At 40.5% G+C, this 23,856-nt stretch overlaps 1 protein-coding gene across 2 annotated transcripts in view; it reads left to right on the top strand.

Annotated features, from left to right (window-relative positions):
- The first annotated feature begins 1,921 nt into the window (after nt 1-1,921).
- LOC150076749 (G protein-activated inward rectifier potassium channel 3-like) overlaps nt 1,922-23,856 on the top strand; it is a 36,369-nt gene continuing 14,434 nt past the window's right edge. The window contains exons 1-2 of one of the 2 annotated variants that reach the window (XM_090386440.1): nt 1,922-2,108; nt 22,217-22,398. The gene's annotated coding sequence lies outside the window, so the exon portion shown is untranslated. Of the gene's footprint in view, nt 2,109-21,808; nt 21,851-22,216; nt 22,399-23,856 lie in introns of those variants that run through there. The other variant, XM_090386441.1, reaches the window with a different exon arrangement.

Genomic DNA, 23,856 nt, shown 5'->3' with positions numbered 1-23,856 from the left:
TCTCTCTCTCTAGTCCTTCCTTTTTTCTCTTTCCCATTTTCTCTGTCTTTTTCTTCTTCACCTTTTTTTCTTCTCGCTCCTTTCTCTCTTGTCTATCTCTCTTTTTTCTCTTTCCAGTTTTCATTTATTTTTCGTCTTCGCTTTTCTTCTTTTGCTCTTCTATCTGTCCCTATTTCTTTCTCTCTTTTTCTTCTTCACCTTTCTCTCTCTCTCTCTCTCTCTCTCTCTCTCTGTTTCCTGTTCGTATTTGACATTACTTTCAATATTTGCCTTAGTTTCGATTGAAATTGAGGTCACTCGAATAATTATCTTTCGAGTGTTGTGTCGTTTTGAGGATTTCCATATCGAAAGAAAGGTTGCCCAATCTCAGCTTACACCAACTTGTTTACCATCCAATCCTCAACCTTGGCTCGAGATGCATTTCTACACCTCGCAGTCGGTTTCTTCAAAGACAACAAACGCTTTCACCCTGTCGTACACGAACAAAGCCCGAGGGTGCGGTAGACCCACGCTCGATGACTGTACGATTTCAGACGAATTCACGATGCGCATTTAGAGTGGGTGGACGGGTGGGCCAGGGACAATCGGTGGAAGAGACCCTCGTTACTTGTAATGGATATATCTCGGACGATAGAGGTCAAGGAGCCAGTAAAAATAAATTAAAAAAAAGACGCTATCTGACCTCCAAAACTAAATTTAGAAACAGTTGAATAAAGCAAACATCTCCTCTCTTCTCTCCATAAACAATCGATTAATTTTCCTTCTTTATCTCCAAGAAACTAATAAATCCGACTGCAGATAAATATTAAGGCTAGAAATTTATTTGAAGATCGTAGGTGTCACCCAGTGTTAGGCTCGCTGCTGAGGGAAGGTATTGCAACAACGAAACCGGTTTGTGTAGCTTCAAGGGGAAAATTACTTTGCGGTTAAAAAAGGGGAAAAAAAAGGCTAAAAAGCGACCAAGGACCAATTTCCCTCTGATTTAGTCGCTGAATTATCTAAAAAAAAAACCACTTTAAAAACAAATATATACTGCTCTATTAAAAATATTAGAAAACAGATGACACATGAATCGAAGGAACAAACTCAGTCTTTAATATTTTGGCAGGGCAGTGTATACTACAACGATTATATGAATATAAACAAAAACCGATGTTATTCGCTCGATAATCACTTATTTCAAATCACAGCTGACAACACCATTACACAGTCCTGATTGTTCCTTAACTTTTTCAGCACCAGTGTATATATATAAGAAAATCGGTATTCCCAAACGAAAATTTCGTTTCTTGTTTCGGTCATAAACTTTAAGTTTTTGTAGCTTACGCCCCCTGGTGAGTATTTTCAATTTCCTTCACAAATCCCATGTTTATACAACAGCTCACAAAACCGGTTCGCTGAATATATCTGAACCCAGTTTAAAAAAAAAAAAACTTCTCTCTTTCTATCTCTCTCGGGTGGAAAGAAAGAAAGAAGAATTTGTCAAGGTTCAATGATTTTCCAATACCTCATACAAAATCACTTCCGGAATCAACAGTTCCTTGTTGTTGTTGTTTTTTTTTTTTTTTTTTTTGAATCAGAAAAAATTAAAAAAAAAAAAAAAACAGACGATTGCAGTCGCCATTTTGGACATCATCTGTTGGTTTGAGTCAGATTAAGATCTTGTCAGACGAATAGACAGATAGATTGAGTAGTCTAGCCGTCAATAATTATAAGTTGTCTTAAATAATATTTAATTGTTATAGGCTGTTGTCATGGTAACGGCGCATGCGCGCGTGTCTCTCGCCTTAAATATCTCTCGATGGAAATGGAGCCGGAATTAAACGCGCTAGGTGTACGCGATCTGGCCAATGAGAATGCGCACGAAACTCCAGGGTGGCGCCACCTGTTAGAGGCTAGAAGTACGAATGCGTGGCTGGAAGTTAAGCAGTGCGTGCGTATGTGTTCGCGAGATGCAGCGTTTTGGACGGTGAGCAGGTCGGATAACTTGGTTTCCGCACAGACGCATCAATTGCAACCCTTTCTCGGGTTCGGATCAGGTCCAATCTGTCCAAAAAGTGCAACAGCGCAAGTTAATCGTCTGCTTCTTTGCCAAGTGATGAGAACAGGTAAGTGGAGTTAGAGGTGGGGGACAAGAGAGGGCTGGAAGGAGAGTTTTGGGGGTGAGGAATTGTGTCAGCTCAATGCGGAGAACCTTTTATGTATGCAGCGAAGAACGCGAGTGCGTTTATGACCCTCGCGTTTCTGCTTAAACTTTTTTTTACGATCCTCTCTCTCTACGTAATCTGACACAGGCGGCGCTCAAAAAGCCTCCCGGGGCATGACCCAGTCTGATCGTTGCGGTGGAAGGTATAATTTAATCTTTGGTAACACGTGCTGTTACCAACCTCCCCTTTGACATAATGCTGGTGTCCCTCTTATAAATAATCCAATGTCCAAAAATCCTGTACACTGTTTCGTTTGATGTATTGGGCTCATCGTGGAGATTTAATATCAAATGGAAATGGTTTTGTAGCGGGTTTTTTCTCCCAAAAATGCAACAATCCATCATTTATAATGGATCCCATGAGAGAATAACCAATGGACCAAGAGAAAGGTTGTTATGAATCATTGAAATGCTCGGGTAGCTATCAAAAAATGATAAACCTGATGGTTTTGATGGTCGTCATCTACATGATTCATCTAAAATAGCGTTCAGTTCTTCCAAAGAACTTCCAATTATTTCGATGGAATGAAGGAAAAATCCCAACCAAATATGGCCGACACTTAAAGTGACAATGAACTGCATCTTGTCGCTTATTGGCCCAGCCATAATTAAGACAGCACCTTTGGATTTAGGGGAGGTCCCCATGGACTGAAGATCTGCAAATGTATCCCTAATTTACAAAGGGGATCAAAGGCTGACATGAATAATTATAAATCAGTTAGCTTACTTCTGTTCCATGGAAAATAATGGAGTCAGGTTAAAGAAATAATCCAGGACCATCCAGACAAGACTGCAGTTACAGTTTGAATCATTGAAAGGATTGGTACACGGAAGACCACTCTACAAATTGGAGCGGTATATTAAGGGCAAATTGCTACAATGTATAAAGGGATGGTTGAGTGAAAGAAGACAGAGAGTGGTAATCAATGGATACTGCTCTACATGGATTAATGTTATTATTGGTGTCCCTCAGGGTTCAGTCTTGGGTCCATTGCTGTTTTCAATATTTATTAATGATATTGATGAAGGTATATTGGGCTTAATGTCTAAGTTTGCAGATGCTACAAAGGTTGGTATTATCAAGCTAAGCTACTGCAATGAGATCAAAGATTCGGATGGACTGAGAAATGGCAATTGAACTTTAACATTGGCAAATTCAAAGTACTGTGTATGGGTAGCAGTGACTCAGCATTAGTGGAAAATGAAAAAGGCCTCAGGTAATTGTGCATCTGAACCATGAAGTTCTCTGAACCGTGAATCTAATCTTTTCGATGATTCAAACTGTAACTGCAGTCTTGTCTGGATGGTCCTGGATTACTTCTTTAACCTGACTCCATTATTTTCAGGACTTATGCTAGCAGGGATCAGGAAATGATTATCCCATTGTATAAGGCAGTGGTTAGGCAGCATCTTGAGTACCGCATACATGTCTGGAGGCCTCATATTAGAAAGGATATAGAGCTGCTGGGACGAGTATAGAGAGGCGCAACGAGGTTGATGAGGAGAACAAAAGGGTGTGCTTACCAAGAAAGGCTTCAGTTCTGCAAATTGCAGCGTCTGCGGTACGCTCCTCCTGTGAGGTGATTTGATTGAGGTGTTTGATGCTTTTAATGGATTGATCAAGCTCACTGCTGATGGGATTCTTCCTTTTCTTCAGACTACACATACGAGGAGCCAAATTCAAATTGAGAAAGAACGGTTTCAAAATTGATATGAAAATGTTTGCCTTCAACCAACTGATGGTCGATTGTTGTGGAACAAATTTCGATCCGGTGTTGTAGAGGTTGGCAGTTTGAATAAATTCCAGGAAGAATTTAACAAATTATTAGAGTGGATGGAAAGGTAATGTGGGAGGGTTTTTTGGGAGGTGGCTAATGCTTTTTAAGCTTGTTTTCTTATATAATAATAATAAGACTCCCAGAGTACACCTACAAGGAACTCCAGAAAGGCGCAATCCTGAACACCTGTAGGATAGTCAGAGAGTTCCTTGACCAGACATTACAACCACCCTTTGTTCTTGGTAGCAGTATCCGTCAGGTGGTGGAACCCGCAATCAGGGAGAAATAATAATAATAATAATAATAAGAGCATGCGCGAATACTAAGTTCGCGATGCGAAGCATCAGCCTATTGGAGTGAGATTAATCAGAAAAGTGAAGGGGCAAAAGGCGAATAAGAGGGGCGAATAAGAAGAGCGAAAAATATGAACCTGAAAGAGAGAGTAAGAAAAGATAGAGAAAGGCAGAAGAATAAGAAAACAGCATAAAAGGGAGAGGGAAGGAGACACAAAAGAAAGAGAAAGAAAAAGAAAAGAGAGAGAGACAAAAACGAAAAAATAAAGACAAAACAAGTAGACAGAAAACGAAAGAGAGCGAAAAAAAAGGAATGAATGAGGCGAGAGTGAGAAAGAAAGAAATAAAAAAAAAAAACGAGGGGAAAAAAGTCAGTGAGATACAGAAGATTAAGAAAACAAGAGAAGAGAGAGAAAGACAAAGAGTGAAAAAATAAGAGAGAGAAAAAGTAGACAGAAAGTGAATGGGAGCAAAAAAGAAAGATGGAATGAATCAGGAGAGAAAGAGAGAGAGAGAGAGAAACAGATAGAAAGAGAGAGAGAGAGAGAGAGAAACAGATAGAAAGAGAGAGAGAGAGAGAGAAACAGATAGAAAGAGAGAGAGAGAGAATAGAATAGGAAAGGAAAGAAAAAAAAGAAGGAAATGAAAGAGAGATAAAGAAAAAAGACACACGAGAGAGAAAAGAAAACGAGAAAGAAGGAATTTATCAGGAGAGAGAGAGAAAAAAAAATAAGAGAAAAAGGGGAAAAAAAGACAAAAAGTAAATGAGAGCAAAAAAGCAAGATAGGATGAATCAGGAGAGAGAGAGAGAGAGAGAAACAGATAGAAAGAGAGAGAGAGAATAGAATAGGAAAGGAAAGAAAAGAGAGAAGGAAATGAAAGAGAGATAAAGAAAAAAGACACACGAGAGAGAAGAGAAGAGAAAAAAAGAAAGGAAGGAATTTATCAGAAGAGAGAGAGAGAGAGAGAGAGAAAGAAAGAAATGGATAGAAAGAGGAAGAAAAGTAAAAACGGAAGAGAGAGAGAGAAAAAGACAAAAAGTGAATGAGAGCAAAAAAAGGAAGATGGGATGAATCAGGAAAGAGAAAACAAACGGATAGGAAGAGAAATGGAGAAGAGATAAGAAAGGAAAGAAAAGAGAGATAAACAAAAAAGACACACAAGAGAGAAGAGAAGAGAAGAGAAAGAGAAAAGAATGAATGAATCAGAAAGGAAGAAAAAAAATGAGAAACAGAGAGAAAGAAAATAAATCAGTGTAAAAGAGAGATAGAAGAAAACAGAAAGAGCGATAAAGAAAAAAATAAAAGAGTAAAAAGAGAAAGGGTGCGGAAAAAAGGAAAAACTGAATCAAGAGAAAGCGAGATATAAAGAGTGAAGGGAAGAAAAGAAACAGAAAGAGAGCGAAAAAAAGAAAGAAGGAATAAATCAGGAAAAAGTGAGAGAAAGAAAGGAAAAAACAGCGAGAGAAAGAATAATAAGAAACAGAAAAAAGAGAAAAGAAAAAAGAGAGACAGAAGAATAAGAAAGAACAGAGAAAGAAGAAATCGACAATGGGAGACAGCGAGAGAGAGAAATAAATGAGTGACAGAAAGAAAAACAGAAAGAGAAGAGAGAGAGAAGCGAGAAAAAAAAAGAGAGAAAGAAAGAAAGTAAAGAGAAAAGGAAACAGAAGAAGACAAAAGACAAGAAATAGAGCGAAAAGAGAAAAGGCAAAGGAAGAGAAATTATCCAGCAGTAGATCACTTCTAGTTCAAAGTAAATGACTGAAAAGACCAAAAGAATTAGAAGTACTTTACCTGGTTTTAACAAACGATGAAGATGTCTTGACATCTTCATTGTTCGTTGAAACAACAATGAATTTCGAGCATCATTAAAAAAAAAAAAAAAAAAAAACAGAAGAAAGAGAAAAAGACAAGCTGAGACACTCCTTCCGGCCATCTAAAATACATGAGACCTTAAAAAGGGATTTGCCGCACCATTGGCTACTGAGCATGCGTCCCACTCTTCGAATCTAATTTTTTTTAATGTTTTTGTCATTAACCTTCATTATTAGAAAAATAACTTCCACCTGAGGGCGCTGTATGATAAACTTAAAATCCTGCTCAGTGGAGAAAAATAAAGTTGTAATCTGAGCGAGTATTTTTGTGTAACGTTAGCAGTGGTTCCTGGTCGAATTGCCCGGATGTAGATAACTTCTTCGTTTTCAGTGCCATCATCATTGTTTACAGTCCTCGAGGTCAGTATTTGTTCCGCCATTTTTTACGTCTTTTGGCAAAAACGTGCGCTTCCCTCTCGCACTCTCCATTGTTGGAAATCTACGAGCGACACCAGCACGAGCAGTTTTTCTACAATCTCGCGTAAATTTCCAACAATTGTTAGAAATTTTATATTTTCGTCTGCTAGCAAATAACCTACTGAGACTGCGCGAAAATGATTAAAAGATTGACAATTACATCGTCTGTTATTTTGTCACTTTCGGAGGTATCTTGCGAAAGAAAAAAAAATGTCCGAAGAGGGGTAGCGTCGAATTATTAAATTAAAATCTGCGCGTTACAAGGTCAAACACCAACAAGACGCCATGAGTTGATTAAAGAGTTGATTTCGGGTGAGGCAAAAACGGGGCCGGCAACTCGTTATGGCAAATTCATGTCATTCTTGCGCTCACTTTTGATGAGAGGATTACAAAAAACATCTTGCGGTAGGTTACTCATTTTTTTTTCTTTCTATCTTCAAAGGAAGTCGAAATTCCCGGTGACCTTGACACGAATGTAACTGGTTGCATTCTAAATGGCTCCGACAAGCCCTAAATCTCTACGACAGCCCAGATTAGCACCGAGACACCGACAAATGCTCGTGACGAAGAAGTACAGATTGAGCGATGGGGAAAAATAAAACCACAATTCCCTCTATCTGATGTTTATAAATATACACATCCTGCATCATTATATATTCAACCAGCACTTTAAAGATTACTCAAATTTCTTCCCAGGCATGTTCAGATGGTAAAAACAATTTAAATCTTCTGGGATGCTCTTTAGAATATCCCAGAAGATTTAAATTGAGATGATTTACATTGAGTTTGAGAAGATTCAACTTTGAGATGTTGACGAATTATGCAGCACCCAATTTCTAACTACACTCCTGAACAAAATTAACAGAGACGTAGAAAACGTGGTGTAGCACGTGCAGCTTGCAATGAAGCGGACGTGTACAACAACAACAACAATGAAATCAGGAGACAGACCAAAGAGCTCACATTACAGAAGTCGATACAAGATGCTCAAAAATATGGTCACATGACATCAGTACGGCGACCCTTTCCAATGGGTAAACAGGCTTCACAGTGGTGAATCATGCTCAATATAAGAGTGTCTATATGATTCCGTGGCAACAAATCCCATATTTCCACCAGCACAGACCTTGGTTCATCAAGTCATCGATAAGTTGGCTGTTGGCATGCAATTCAATGTCCAAGGGCGTCCCACACATGTTCGATCCAATTTAAGTCTGCTGACCATTGGATGGCTTCAGTCTCAAGATATTCCTCCACCACGTGAGCTCAAAACAAAATTTGGGCCAACCGCACCCCTAAAAAGTCGCATTAGGGTTCGAGGTTCTGTTCTTGGTACCTCTGCACAGCTACAGCACCCCTATCATAAACATGATGAGGGAGTGCAGCCATCGATCATTATTCTACCACACACGAGAACACTGTCTCCACTGGAAGTGTCCCTTTCTGTGATGTTGGAGGGATGGTACCGCATTCCTCGTTGTCTGGAGCTTAAATAATCTGTTTGTAGGCTAAAGCGGGACACATCAGAGAACAGAATTAAAGGATGCTCTTACCAAGAAAGGCTTCAGTTCTGCAAATTGCTGCGTTTAGAAAGTAAACCCCTGAGAACACATCTGGTCGAGGTGTTGGCTTTCATTGGATTGAGTAAGATCAATGCTGATGGAATTCTTCCTCTTGCTCAGACAAAACACATGATGGGACATAAATTTATATTGTTCCTTGCATCATTTGACATACTAATACTAAAAACCTTTTCTAAAGTATGGACCATATGTCACGAGTCCATCATCTTTGTGGCCACTGTAAGTATCTTCCACATCAAGATCTGAGCCAAAAAAAGGTATTGCAAGAAATTTCTGCACCTAGAATGTTGTGATGTATTCAGAATAAGGAGTAAATCGGTGAAATGAAGGTTAGGGATGCGAACAAACAGTTGCTATCATTTCTAAGTGGAGCCAAACTAAGCTCTGGAAGACACCACACATCAGACATTACAGAAACCCAGAGTTGCCAAAAAAAGTCAGAAATCCTAGATTTCTGATGCTTTATAGATGGGGCATTGTGGATTGTTTAAAACGTACGTTCCTGAGAAGGAAGAGTAAGAAGAAATACAATCCAGGGCACAAGAAGTGGAAAGAGATGAAGTCATGATATCTAGTAGAAAGAAGACGAGTAGAAGAAGGCTCTAATAGAACTGGAGGGAATGAAATCCACAAAGACTCACGTGATACCGAAGCACAGACCCAATAGAATACTATGCAGAGTCACGATCACCTCAATCGACAAATAATACCACATCACCTCGACAACAATGGCACAACACTGGAGGCCATCCACACAGGTGTATACTGTGCTGCCATGGCAGCCACAAGGATTAATGGAGGAGAAACGAGAGACCGGCAGCAAAAGAAAGCTTGGGAAAGAAGACTTCAGCAGAAGATAGACGAATTAATAGAGAAGATTGGCCAATTGAGCCAGTGCCAACAGGGCAATAGGAGTAAGAAATTGATTGGAAAAGTGAAGAGCATCCTCAAGGGAGACCGCGTTCACAGCAAACTCAAGACCAAAAATCATAGAAAAGGAGAATACTTGGACACACTGAAGCAAAACCTTTTCGCATTCAGCAATAGATTACGCCGATACAAAGACAGCCCTAGAAGAAAATAAACAACCGAATGTTAAAAGAAGACCAAAGAGCTTCTACAGGAGTCTCAGAGAAAATGGGAAAGACGGAAACGGACCACCTGAGCAGAAGACGATCGAGGAGTTCCGGGAAAACATGTGGAACAATGAAATAAGACATAACAGCCAACCCCCCTGGATAGAATTAGAACGGATGAAAACCAAGGACGTACAAGAGACAAGACAGTTGGATATCGACGTGGGATATAGATAACTTCCACGTCTATTGGTACAAAAAGCTCACTTGCACACACAAGCAGCAAGCACAGCAGTTCACCAGATGATAAGACCCCCAGAGACACTGCCAAAATTTCGCACTCATGGAATCACATATCTGAAGCTAAAGACCAAGGAACAAGAAACAAGAAACCCGGCCAGGATCTTGTACATTGTTGGAAGACAGGCCAGGATCTTATACATTGTTGGAGGACAGGCCAGGATCTTGTACATCATTGGAAGACAGGTCATTGGCCTGTCTTCCAACTATGTACAAGATCCTGGTCAGATGCATAACGAAGAAGATATCATTCCACTTGGAGAACCAAAACATAACGGCCGAACAGCGTAAATTAATCAAGCAGAAAAGCAAAGGATGCAAGGAGCAATTAATCATAGATGCTGTAGTTAGAGAACAAATTTATAAGAAGCGCTGCAACCGATACACGGCCTGCATCGATTACCGCAAGGTCTTCCTCTCCTCATAGTTGGCCATTTGAAACACTGAAGATCTATAAAGTCAATCCGAGAGTTGACTTTATGACCGACTTCCTAGAAGCAACCAGGGCGAAATGGAGGTGGAGAACATCACAACCAGATCCCCATCAGGAGAGGAATCTTTCAGGGAGATTCCCTGAGCCCACTGGTTCTGTTTATCACTCAACCCGCTATTCACCATGCTCAACAATAGTGAGCATGGATGTAATCTCAAAGACGGAAGAAAAAACCTGTACACCATTTCCACCTGATGTACATGGATGACATCAAGCTCTACTCGACGACTGAGAAGCAACTCCAGCAATTACTCCGGATTACCGAAGAATTCGGTGAAGAATCCTGGCCGAAAAATACCATCAGAGGCTCAGAAGCCTGCTGAAAGGAGGAACACGGTCAAAGCCATAAACACATGCAGTCCCAGTGCTAACATCCTCGTTCGGGGTCATGGATTGGACTAACACTGAGCTGGAGGATATGAGAAAGACAAGGACAATGATGACTAAGAGCTGTTAACACTGACCGAAATCAGCCGTGGAGAGACTGACAATAGCTCGGAAAGAGGGAGGGAGGAAGGGGGCTAGACAGACCTCATCGAGCAACAGAAAACAGCAATAGCCAACCTCGAGGGTTACTTCCAGAAAAATACAGCAGCACTTCATCAGGCCATAAGAAAGACAGACAAGCGGCATACCCCACTCAACCTAATTGAGAAATCTCTTCCCACCCAGACTGAACAAACCAAGCTAGAAAGATAGGCAAAGAAGACACTTCATGGCAGAAGCTACAGTGACCTCCATCGAGACCACACAGATAAAATCGCTTCCAATACATGCCTTACGAGCGGGACGCCCTTCCCCAAGACTGAAGGATTCGTGTTCGTCATCCAGGACTAAATAATCAATACCAGAAACTATAGAAAATACATCAGCAGGGATCCCGGAGTGCCACATGACACATGTGGACGATGCCACTCGGCCTCAGAAACGATCCACCACATCATCGCAGGATGCCAGGTGATCACCCAGACTGTGTACACTTGACCAGGTAGCCAGGATAATACCTCAGAAGCTAACAAGGAAATACCAGTTGATCAAGAAAGTGTACCGTATTAGAAGTACGAGCCCAAGGCCATTCTAGAATAACCCCAACCCACAAGCTGTACTCAGACCGCGCCACAATAACAGGCAAAACAATCCCGCACAACAGACCAGACATAACTTTCTTCATGTGGACAAGAAGGAAAAGGCTACCTCTCTGGTTGATATAGCAGTACTCAACACTGGCAATCTCCAGAACACCCATGAGGAAAATATCAGGACGTACACGGACCTAAAACAGGAGATCAAAGAAATGTAGCATATGCAACAAGAAACGACCATCCCGGTCGTGGTGTCAATCACCAGTATGGTTTCAAAGACCCTACATAACAACCTAGGAGCAATATGTTTCCCAAAGACACATACAATGAACTTTAGAAAGTCGCAATCCTGAACATCCATAGGAAAGTCAGAGCGTTCTTCGACCAACAGTAACACCAGACATAACAACCACCCTGTGCACTTGGTACCATACCCATCATGGGGTATGATATGATGGGTATACTATACCCATCAGGAATAGATAACATCCACAACCATTGGTACAAGAAGTTCAGCTGCACACACACACAGGTGCATAGTGGAGTAGGTTACCCAGATGATAAGGCACCTTGAAGCTTTTGCTGCTCGACCAAAATATCATGGCCGAGCAGCAGAAGGGATATAAGAAGTTGAGCAAAGGATACAAGGTGCAATTGACCATTTACGCTACAGTTATGGAGCAAGTCTACAAGAAGCATTGCAACGAGTACACGGCCTATATCCCCTATCGCAAGGCCTTCGACTCAGGGCCCATAGCTGGCTGAGAGAGAGCTATATAAAGTCAACCCGACATTGACACATTTCCGAGAAGCAACCATGTCGAAATTAAGGACCGTCATGAAGGTCGAGAACATCACAACCCAACCGATCCCCATCAGAAAATGAATCTTTCTGGATAATGCCCTGAGCCCACTGCGGTTTTTTCTAAGCACTCAACCTGCAGTACGCCATGCTCAACAATGGCAAATACGGATATATCCTCAAAGACGCGAGGAAAAGCAGGTACAATCCCTGATGTATATGGACGACATCAAGCGCTATGTGACAACTGAGAATTAAGTCCAACATCTACTCCGAATCACCAATGAGTTCATCACTGACATCAGGATGCAATTTGACCAAGACAAACGCAATACCCATGGACTGCATGAGGGAAATCCAGTTAGCCGAAACTACCAGATAAATACCAGTGAAGAGACTGAAGCCATGATAGAAGGAGAGATACACATATATCTAGGAAAGATGATGGCCCGACAGCTAGAACATAAGGAGATCAAGGCCCGCCTGACTAAGAAATACATACCATCAGAGACTAAAAAGACTGCTAAAGTCAAAGTTGAATGGGAACATGGTCAGAGACATAAACACCAACGCACTCACAAGGACATAGAAAATGAAGACCAGGAGCCCATCACCACCCGAAGTCAGCCGTGGAGAGACTGAGCATAGCTTGGAAAGAAGGAGGAAGGATTTGATAGGCCTCATTGAGCAAAAAAGAAAGCGATAGAGAACGTGAAGGATTATTTCAAGAAAAACACAGCCCCACTCCATCAGGGCATAAGGAAGATAGACAAGGGACATATCCCATTCAACTACTGCACAATATCCCTCCCGTCCGGACCCAACAAACGAAGCTAGAAAGACCATGGCAGACACCACAATGACCTCCATCAAGAACACATCGATAAAGTGGACCCTCCATGGCATCTTCCAATGCATGGCTCACGAGTGGAACACTCTTTCCCCAGACCGAAAGATTCATGCTCGCCAACCGAGGTCAGGTAATCAACTCCAGAAACTACATTGCTAAGGACTATGGAGTGACAGATGACACGTGCTGACGATGCCACCAGGCTCCAGAAACAATCCAGAACATCACCGCAGGATGCAGAGAGATCCTGTGGACCTCACAGGCACCACTTTGGCAGGATAATGCATTAGAATCCAGCGCAACAATACCAGTTGCCCAAAACGTCTCCTTAAATTCAAATATTGTCCTGTGAGATAAATGTGAGAGTGCTAGTCGTGTATGGAAAGACCACATCGTGGGCCCCTTCAAGGAAAGGTCACTGCAGACGCCTATTTACGTTTGCTCAACGAAGAAGTTCGCAGTGTCTTCAACGATGATGGAGATTTTCCGACGTGATTCCAGGAAGATGGTGCTCCTGAGCAATACACCATCCGAATATTAGTTCCTTCTTCTACGAAAGCGAGGGCGAGTTCACCCCAACAAGTGACCTTCACAGACGGTCCCTCGCTGTTCGCTCCATCTTCGGCGTATTCCGATCAATGGCGAGTCCGGAGGATTCTCAGAGGCATCCTTCTCCGCCCTTCCCTCACGGGAAAAACAAGTCGAGGTTGCAACGGGGGTTTGCGCAAGCCGTGTGTTCTTGTTCACCTTGTCAAAGTTCCACCGCAACGAACGCCCCGCGAATCAACCCCCGCTCCGTTGCTGCCGCCGCCGCTCACGTTAATTCGAGTGGGCAATATCGCTCGAGCAGTCACGTGCTCCAAGGACGCCTGACCACGACGCACTCCCGTCAGCCGCATCCCATCGCACGCACGCACTTCAACGGTGCACTCGGCGGGTACATCGCACGACAGAGAGAGAGAGACCCGTGTCACACTGTGAGTACCGAAGACGAGAGGGGGGGTGAAGTGCGTCAACTGCGCCAGCAGTTCATCCTCCCACAGTGACACTGACTGCCATCAGAAGGGTAGTCGGAAGTGGGGCAGCAAAACACGAACTTTTCTACCCTCTCTATATTTATTTCTCTTTTCTCTTTCTAATTTTATCTACCTTTATCTGTCTATTCCATCTCTCTATCTACCAATCATTTCTACTTTTCACTCACTTTTTATCTTTTTTCTCCCTCTCTGTGGTGTCTTCTGGTACTTCGTGATTTCCTGATAATTAAATGAAAATAAACCAGAACTTTTTTCCCCCGAGTGTAAATGTTAATCAGATCGTCTGTCTGCCAACCCCTTGAGACGAAGGAGACGTGCAGGTGCTCGTTTAATTTGGCTGAAGAGCAGAAGAGTCGCCTTCACGAGACAATCTCTTTGGCGAAATGAGAGTCCGACCCCCGTGTGTGTAATTAAAGGTGCAGAGCTCATTCTCGGCTCTTCCGTACGAACAACACATTCTGCATGTTCGTCTGACACGTATCCTTGGTGATGGGACGACCAGCCGCGTGCCGGATGTGGGGTAGAGTGTCGCGCGGTGCGGGAAAAACATGAAAATTCTGCGATTCACGGGTCGATATCCGCCTGTATCGAGTGGTATGTCCTGGTAATGCGATACCGCGTGCCTGAACGTCGGACTGGACGCTAATCTCATAGTTCATCAGATAATCAGGAGGGGCCAACCCCCCCAGTGGGACGGCAATTCCAATCGCGGAGTAGCCTCGTTAAAGTTTCGCTATCAAAAATCACACGCACGCACGCGCAATAAGCCTTTTCCCTTCATTTACCGGTGCCGTATTTTTCCGGGTATATGACGCACCGAGGAGAGGCCAAGTTGGGTTTCGATTGTTACAACGATTTCGGAAAACTACGAGCAACCGATTTGAATTTCGAATAAAATGTCAAAGGAGTCTGTTTCAGGGACGGCAACGTCACCCTTGTTTCGATCGTGGAAATCCCTCGATTAGATCGCTCGCAATCATTTGGTGTCCGCAATCCACGCGACAACAGAAGCCATTCTCTCTTTCCGGAGTCCTTGGTTAAGAGCTGCGACGCAATCAGATCTGTTTTCCGCCCAACTGATTTAATCTGTCGCAGCCGTATTCTGCGAGTGGAGAAAGGCGACCTTTTTGAACTCCCCCAAAACTGTTTTTTGTCCTCGTTTCCCTCCCTCCCTCATTAAGAGAGGTGAACCAGTTAACGGGTCATTAGCAAAGTGCTCGTGTAAACCTTCGGGTGGGTTTTAATTACGCCGAACGAGTTAGAGCCGCTCGGCATTAATTAGCGCTATGACCCCGTAGGGTCAGGTGACACAGTATCCCTGAACAGCGAGGATGCAGGGAGGACAGAGATCAAATCCCTTCAGGAGACGACGTGCTTCAGATGCTAATAAAGAGACATTGAGAGCCAGATGGATGTCGAAGGACTTCGCTTATTTGATACGCCCTTGCCCCGAACACGAGCTGATGAAAGCGAAATGTTACAAAATCCCCCCCCCGCCTTTCTTCTTTTTATCTCCACTTTCTTTTGCACACTTTCCTTCCTTTTCTTCCCTTAAGGATTCAGGCTATTATATTAACTCTGTCGCGATCTGCTTCTCTTATTTAAATATACACTCAAACTCTCTCTCTCTCTCTCTCTCTCTCTTTCTCCCTTTATCTCTCTCTCTCTTTTTGTCTCCTTCATTCTTTTTCTCTCTCTCTCTCTCTCTCTCTCTCTCTTTTTCTATTTTCATTTCTCTCTATCTTCATTTCTCCCTCTCTATATTCATCACTCTTTCTTTCTCCTTTTTTCTCTATCTTCATCTCTCTTTCTTTCTCCTTTTTTCTCTATCTTCATCTCTCTTTCTTTCTCCTTTTTTCTCTATCTTCATCTCTCTCTTTCCCCCTTTCATTTCGTTTGTCTTTTTCTCTTTCTCTTTTTTTCTGTCTTTCTCTATCTCCATCCCTCTGTCACACTCCTTTCCGTTCTGTGTCTCTCTCTTCCTCTTTATTCACATTTATCTCCTTCTCACTTTCCTTTTTTCTCTGTCTCTCCACTTTCTCTCTTTCGATCTCATTTCCTCTCTCTTTCTCTCTTTCCCATTTTCTTTTTCTGTCTTCTCCACTCTCTACCTTTAATATCTCTCTCTCTCTCTCTCTCTCTCTCTCTCTCTCTCTCTCTCTCTCTCTCTCTCTCTCTCTCTCTCCTTTTTCTTTCTCTCTCCACTTTCTCTCTTTCCTTTTTCTCTGTCCCTCCACTTTCTTCCTTTCCATCTCATTTTCTCTCTCCCATGTTCTTTTTCTGTCTCCTCCAGTCTCTACCTTCACGTTGTGGGGGGGGGGGATTGAAGCTATTTTTATTTTTTTGAACATCCTATTCTGAAAGGAGGCCTACAATTATATTATATTATGTTATATTTTTTTACATCCCCCTTATTTTAACCCCTCCCACTTTAACACCTGACTTGATTGATTTCAGAAAATTCCCAGACTCACGGGGACCCCAACTATAATAAGGTATTCTTCCACTGGACTGGCTGAGTTTAGAATTGACAGACACACACACACATGAATGTAGAATATAATTTTTTTTTATTGTCATATCATATATAAGAAAATTACAATAACCTTTAACAGAATACAGTATTTAGTTTGACACTTGTTATTATTCTAATTTTTAAATGTGTATATATCTTGTAATTTACAGTCAACCTTGTTATCAAAAGAACTACTCAATCCTAATACTTATATATATCTACATATATATATACATATATCATTGTGTCTCTTCATGTTGCTCTACAAAGATTTCAGTAGGTCCGGCAATTTATTACCCTCACAACGCACAATCTGTCTCTTTGCTCCTTAACAGTCCATGTAAGTCAATAAACCACCATCAGCCAATGAACAGACAAAAATATAGTTTCATAAGTGCTCGTTTCCCAACTTATTAGGAAATACATATATATTCATTCAAGAATCCTTCCTTGCAAACATGTCAACAGTCAACAATATCCAACCAATTTACTTAGTTACCTTTCCGTTCAATTAATCCACTATTTCATAATTAGGGCTAGATGCTCATTTAATTGTTTACCTGTTTAATCATTTTCTACCCCAAATAAGTCATACTCACAGCAATTTAACATTCACAATAATTCAAGGACAAAATTTTTACTTCCTACTACAGATTAACTTACTCTTAAATTGCATTACTCTGATCTCTATACTAAATTAAATTATCACTCCTTAAGTATTACACTCGTTCAAATATATATATATATAGTTAGTACTTTGACATTCTCTCTTAAAACTTATAGCGTCCTCCTAGAGTCCTTTTCATTATTAAATTAGTTCCCCTTTTTTCTTATATTCTCAGTACTTATTCTAGAACTTACGCAATGGTCTGGTATTCCTCCCTGCTCGGTCTCTCTTCCTATCTGCTCGGGGTGAGGACTGGAAAACGAAAGGTTGCTCATCCGGGGAACACAGTAATCTATCCTGGGTTTCTCTACCGGGTACGGCACGGCTGAAGATAATACCGGATCTTATCTCCTTTCTTCTTCCATCTGCGTTGCGTCCGAGGACTGGGATACCTTTCGGGTCAACTAGTCACTCAACTGCTCAAACGAGAAATTTGCTTCTAGGGCGTTTCACCATTCTTCCTCCATAGACTGCATTAACTTCTTCAAGGGAACGATACTTCCGACTCTATACTTTCACAAAATAAATTCTTATAATCAATTCTCCCACTACAGCTTCCATCTCTCCAGGACTGCTTCCACCACAAAAACTCCTCTCCGAATGCTCAGTATCAATTTTTTCTTCCCTTCTCTCCTTTCTCTCAAATTTCCCACCGCTTTCTTCCTGGCCAATCGTTGACTTCCCTATCCTTTCCTTCGTGATCCTATTCGTCTCCCTTCATTTCCGTGGGCGTGCTTTCCTTTTCCTAGTGTGACCGAACTTCCGATAGACTCGAAATTACTGGAAATTTCTAGAATTTAAACGTAAGTTCCGGTCAGCTAAGAGAGTTTCAGGCTTTCTTTGTGACCTCACCCCCATTACTACGTCGCCCACACCTGCTAGAGGTCGAACCGTGAAATTTATTAATAGGGCCACTTCCGCACTCAGCGCCCTTTCTATAGTGTATATGCTCCTGTCTTAAGTGGGATTTGTTTCGGTCCATTATGATTGCTTTTACTGACTCGCTTAAGGAATTTTTCCATACAACCGAGATTTAACTAACTGGGTGTGTTTGGACTAACCTTCGAATTTCAGTGTTTCTTAACAAATGATACTTGTCTGAAACTAACTATATACGCCACAATTAATTCTTCCAATATTTAACAAACTTTATAATTTATTGTAAGGCTGGGTCCTTACAACGTCTCTCCCTGTCTCCCTCTCTCTCTCTCTCTCTCTCTCTCTCTCTTTGTATTCATCTCTTTTTCTTTCTCCTTTTTTCTCTATCTTCATATCTCTCTCTCTTCTCCCTCTCATTTTGTCTGTCTTTTTCTATCTTCACGTCTCTTTTTCACTTCTTTCTGTTCTCTATCTCTCTCTCTCTCTTTATTCACCTTTCTCTCCTCGTTCTCTCTCTCACTCTTTCCCTCTCTCTCTCTACTTTTCTCCATCTGTCTCCTTTCTCTCTCCCCCTTTATCTATCTTGATTGCACTCTCTCTCTCCTTTCTCTTCTATCTCTATCTTCATCTCTTCTTTCTTTTTTATCTTCATCTCTCTCTCTCTCTCATTTGCCTTATTTTTTATTGCTGTCTGGTTCGGTTCAAAGCCTGTTTGCCAAAATAGGTCGACTTCAGTTATCGGTCGGCTGCTTCAACGACAAAAACGATCCAAACTGCAGGTTGTAACATCCGGGCGCCCGTTTGTTGCTTCCCAGAAGAAATAAATTTAAATGGCCGTAATCCACAAACCAGCAACGTTGAATTGCCACTCCAGCGTGACCTTTACGAGCGACCCCCTAACGTTTCAACACGCACCTTATTTCTCCACCAGATGAACTTACTTATCCAACAACCCTGTTTTCCTCGTCTAAATTGAAAATAAACTGGATCACCTGTGGAAAGTCCCTCGTATTAACAAAGGTAAACTGACGCTTCGGGCTATGTCACGTGATTAGGTCACAGGTGCGATTAATCTAGAAAAATTCCGCCAACAGCATTAGCGACTCAATCCCGAAAACGTTTCCTTCCACAAACATCTGTTTGAAAATCAAAGATTACTCAAATCGCCTTCTTTCTCTTTAAGTCCATCCAGAAACCTCTCTTCCCCCCACCCCAAGTAGTTCAATGGTTCCACCTTTACAAAAGACTTGTTATGCACTTCTACCAGCTCCTAGAATAACACTGACGTAAACACAATCTCGACTACATTTTTTATATATATGTATATACAGTGGGTACCAAAAAAAAAAAAAAACCCTTCAGTGCTCTTTCCTCATTTCAGGGGAACTATTGATAATTACAACGCAATAGATTTTCTATAAATTAAGAAAAAGAAAGCTGAAAACGTTTTCTTTCTTTCTCAATTTTTCTCTGATATCTTCAATAAGAAAGTTGTCGACTTCTCTATAATAAACAGTTACTTTTTTTTTGGCACACACTGTAAAATTCAATGAATGCATTATGTTGGTTGAAGACATTAATCATAATAATAACTCTATAGTTAAAAAAGAAAACTATAGAGAACAAAACTAAATGCAGGTGGAAGACATTTTGGTTGATTGTGTCCTCGCTGGTTGCGCAGTGGTTACAATCGCAGTTCTTCTACACAGATTCGAACCCAGATCTTTTGGCAAAGATCTGGGTTCGAATCCATCAAAGGAACAAAGAATCAGACAAATAAAAACGAAACTGCCGATATCAGAATTGCAGTTGAGCAATTCTGGTATTGCCTATATCCAGAATTGCTCAAGAGAATAATCGGATTACGTCATCTCCAGGGAGGGACAGCGATTATCTTGTTTATGCGCAATATTTGCACTTAAAGACTCTTTGGTCGACACTTGTTTAAAATATAAACATCCCAGCGACATCTGGAGTGAAGAAATAAAACACATCATCCCCACTTAAAAGGCGAAATCCATCTGAAAAGAGCCACTACTTACTAGAAACTTGGAGCTGTCAACAGCATCTGGCAATGACCATTAAATGGGCAATTAACCTCAAGAGGTTATCTCCCGGGGGTGATTTATTCTGGGAAAAAAGTTGCGTGAAGTGGGTGTTGTCGGATGTTGAATGGAACGCCGAATCGGACAAATCGTCCACAAATATAGGAGCAGTTTGATCTTCCGAAGTTCCAATTTGGAACACTTGGGAACCGATTACTGAACATCGCGATAAAATCTGAGTCATCCCTGATGACAGGTGGTTGCCAAGGAAATACGAGAAGCTAAAAGAACACTTGGTTTTGGCGTGTCCAGTTCTGTTGCCAACTAGTATATTGCATTTCACGTGGCTGCCATGACAACAGGAATTGAGGTTCTATTTTATTTTTAGTGCGTTCATTTCAAGTAATTCTCGTTGGTTGCCATGGTAGCAAAAATAATAAAAATAATTTTTTTGGAATACGGTATTCCGATTATAAGAAACGCATGTCCATTTCTGTTACCGTGACAACTGTTGCCAACTAGTATATTGCATTTCACGCGGCTGCCATGACAACAGAAATTAACAGTTTTTCTTTTTTAGCGCGGTTCATTTCACGTAATTCTCGTTGGTTGCCATGGTAGCAAAAATAATTTTTTTTGGAATATGGTATTCCGATTATAAGAAAAGCGTGTCCATTTCTGTTACCGTGACAACTGTTGCCAACTAGTATATTGGCATTTCACGCGGCTGCCATGACAACAGAAATTAACATTTTTTTTTTTTTTTAGCGCGGTTCATTTCATGTAATTCTCGTTGGTTGCCATGGTAACAAAAATATAATTTTATTGGAATACTCCGATTATAAGAAAAGCGTGTCCATTTCTGTTACCATAACAACTGTTACCAACTAGTAAGTTGCATTTCACGTGGCTGCTATGACAACAGAAATTAAAAGTTTTTCTTTTTTTTTTAAAGCACGTTCATTTCAAGTAATTCTCGTTGGTTGCCACGGTAACAAAAATAATTTTTTTATTGGAATAGTCCGATTATAAGAAAAGCGTGTCCATTTCTGTTACCATACCAACTAGTATGTTGCATTTCACGTGGCTGCCATGAGAACAGAAATTAAAAGTTTTCCTATTTTTAAAGCACGTTCATTTCAAGTAATTCTCGTTGGTTGCCATGGTAGCAAAAATAACGAAAAATAGTTTTATTGGTACACTCCGATTATAAGAAAAATGTTTTGTTGGGACTAACAACAAAAAAAAATATATTTATTAATTATATAATTAATTTACTGTTACTATTATAATGTTTAATTACTCAAGACGCGTCCGGAAAATGGGTTTTCATCCCACAAAACATACAAACCAACCTTGGAATCACGCAATTTATACACACAAAATTCTATCACCTTATGACCTTGAATGCCTCTTCTCAAACATTATTTGATTTTTTTTTTCTCTAAAATTAGCGCCACTTGATTCAGCGGTTGTTTTTAGAATTATCAGGATTTGTGCAAAACTACTAATTTTCTTTATTAGCGCCCCCTTTAATATTTCCTATTAACCAATACACGATATGTTTGAATAATACACTCCCCCCCCCAAGTGTATTTAAGTAAACATCCTTTTACATCAAAGTTCCGTGACCAAAATGGCAACACTTGAATAAAAACGCGATGTTTCCTTATTGGTGAACCCCTTAACCATAACTGATCACCCGACCCTCCTCCCCCTCCCCCTTTTAAACCCCACTTACCTTCATTAGAGCAATCATTACAACAATTTATCCAAAAATCACAGAGAACAAAATCTGAAAATCTGTCGACGTCACTTGTAACAAACAGGATGTGACGTAATAGATGGGCGTGGCTCCACTAACTAATGTATAAGTCGTTTCCTTCCTGGAAAAAAACTTGATTGTGAGAGAAGAGATACGAACGTTTATAAAATGTAATGCGCAAAAAAAGTAAGATAAAAGCTATTTAATCTTATTAGAGTTTTCAAGATTGTTTTTAAGAACCAGGAAATATCTTAGCTTTAGATAATAAATTGCTTCAATTAACTTTAAAGCTGTTTTAAAATGTCGATAGAACGTAGTCAGATAACAATGAATATATTTCAAAATATTTTCCATCTAGATTGAGCGCCATCTGGTGCATAATGTATAAAATGGGTAAAATATAAATATATTTATAATTTAAGAAAATATTTCGTAATTTTTATTATTAAAATAATAAAAATTATGAAATTAGAAATTTATATTTTTATATAAAGGTAAAATTATTCTGATAATATTTTAAGGAAGTTTGAAGATTTTTTTTATGTTTTGTAGGTGTGCAAAATCTTGAAGATCAATCGCTGTCCAAGTGGATATCACTGGTGTATGATTTTAGGGGAAAACGTCCTCCATAACAAACGTAAATTTTAGGATTTCATGATTTCCGAGGGGTCGCCAGTGAATGGTTATAAAGCCGAGGATACGTTAACAGAAACACCAGGATAAATAAGAAACAGGTGGGATAATCCTATGTTTTTCTAGAAATTAAAAGTGACGTCACTAGTAACCAATGATATTGTCAGAATATGACTACGTTTGTTATATTATCTAAATAAATTGTCCTTTAATAACTCATTATTCATTTATTTCTCCGTTGACGCACATCCTTTGGACAACCATTGGCTTGAAGGGTGTGGGTTAGATTCAAAGGTGAAGTGATCCCATGAGAAAAAGATTACATGGTCCATGGGATTGCTTTGGAGAGGAGGTCTTTTATCAGCATTTCTTTGTATCTTCTCGATGAGAGTGCAACAAGTGTTTACAACAAGTTCTTGTGTTTACAAGGAGGAATATTAAAATTGGAATGTAGGATGGGTGTAGAGATGGTAAATGGGTGATTCGAGATCCTGTTCAGCCATCTCAAGAGCTAGTGTTCAATGCTGAGAAAAATATTGCTCGGTGGGGTAGAGGACCAAGTCAGTGAAACATGCAGTGTAATGCGAGGTAAACATTTCAAGATATACGAACTTTTGACAAAGTCTGGATGTCTAATGACAATTAACTCTCGTTTGGCAGCCCAGAGCACCGTAGATGTTTTTGCTTAACTTGTTGATCTTTAGATCTGACGAAGAATTTCAGGTCATCAGAATATCTTATAAAGTTATCTTTATGGGATTCAAAAAAAGGGTTTGAGATCTGATATTGAGGAGAGGACCCTGTGACATTCCTTGCGAAATGGTGTAATTAGCAATAAAATCGTCATGAGAGATTACGATGCGTCTTTTCTTCAGACTGTTATATTTTGAAGCAGTAAGACAGAACTTGTTCAAGAGCTGTTATCAAAAGATGTGGATATATCAAAGAAGATAATATCGAGCTATTTCTTATTGTTAAGAGCTTTCTGTATCCGGAAAAGGATCTCAAGCAGATTTGTGACAGTTGATCTTCCAGTTAAAACGGAGTGCAGGTGCAAAGGACGATGCCTGAAGCAGTGTTGGGTGAGGTCTAAGGTCTTCTCAAATGTCTTCATGAGAGTGCAGCTTATGGCAATGAGCCTGTAGTCTTGGCATCTTTGGGTGTCTTTATTTTAGGAATGGACCTGACTACGTAACTGGTCCACAAACAAGGAAGAGTACGTTTTTTGAATGATTTCATTGAAAGTGTGATGGAATTCCTCAATAATGTAAGGACTTCAGACTTTTTCCATGAAAAGAGGGAAGTTATCAGGACCAACAGTTGCTTAATTAGAAAGTTCATTTATGGCTTTCATGAGGTTTTCTTTTGGTAATTGCGATGAAAGGCGTCTTTCTTAATAAGTTTGAGATGGATTCTTCTTTTTCTTTATTGTCTGAGCAGTGCGGACAGCTCAGACGTATCCCTGTATATCATTGACAGGTCTTGTCAATGATATACAGGGATTTCGCTAGCAAGAAGAAGGAGGTGATTATCGCATTGCATAAGGCAATTGCCACGTC

This window comes from Mastigoproctus giganteus, chromosome 12 (genome assembly GCF_048544385.1).
Source record: "Mastigoproctus giganteus isolate SK-2022 chromosome 12, ASM4854438v1, whole genome shotgun sequence".
NCBI classification, from domain to species: domain Eukaryota; kingdom Metazoa; phylum Arthropoda; class Arachnida; order Uropygi; family Thelyphonidae; genus Mastigoproctus; species Mastigoproctus giganteus.
This window is presented reverse-complemented; position numbering and strand designations above follow the sequence as displayed.